The sequence below is a fragment of the Elephantulus edwardii genome, unplaced genomic scaffold (genome assembly GCF_000299155.1).
Source record: "Elephantulus edwardii isolate Elephantulus edwardi_28Jun2011 unplaced genomic scaffold, EleEdw1.0 scaffold00062, whole genome shotgun sequence".
Classification (NCBI taxonomy): Eukaryota; Metazoa; Chordata; class Mammalia; order Macroscelidea; family Macroscelididae; genus Elephantulus; species Elephantulus edwardii.
Genome location: NW_006399812.1, coordinates 8,032,927 through 8,033,527, shown reverse-complemented (window position 1 = coordinate 8,033,527; position 601 = coordinate 8,032,927). Strand labels below are relative to the sequence as shown.

The following is a 601-nucleotide window of genomic DNA, read 5'->3' as shown; positions in this document are numbered from 1 at the left end:
AGCTGCCTTTTGAAATTTTCTATTCAGCTCTTTGATTTCTTCCTTTAGCTTTGGCTTCTCGGCATTCTAATGCAATACTCAGAGTCTCATCTGACATCCATCTGGATAGTAACCATTAAAACCCAAAAATGGAGAGTGAGAATAGTTGCCCCACCAGAAGAATGATCAATATGACTAAATGCTGCACAATTTACCACAATTAGTTCAGACCTGCCACTTCCAAACCTAATCGTGGATGATGGCATTGATAGACTCATTCTGGATGATGGCTCTGGCATGTGCAAGTCCAACTTCGCAGATATGACACCCCACCCACCCCAAACTGTCTTCCTCTCCATTGACACCAGGGCAGGATGGTGGGTATGGGCCAGAGGTCTCCTACGGGGCTGACAAAGCCTAGAAAAAAGAGAGACATGCTGAGGGAACTCTGGTGGCCTAGTGGCAAGAAGCTGTGCTGCAGTCCCAAAGGCGCACAGTTTGAATCCACCAGATGCTTTGGTGGAAGAGGGGCAATCTCCTCCTGTGCCAGTAGGATCTGACTCGACAGTACACAACAATGAGAGGGAGATGGAGATGATGGAGATGGAGATGGAGATGGAGA

The 601-nt window shown here is 47.4% G+C and overlaps 1 pseudogene; it reads left to right on the top strand.

Annotated features, from left to right (window-relative positions):
• Window positions 1-353: 353 nt before the first annotated feature.
• The window catches only part of LOC102870266, a 1,661-nt pseudogene continuing 1,413 nt past the window's right edge, over window positions 354-601 (top strand).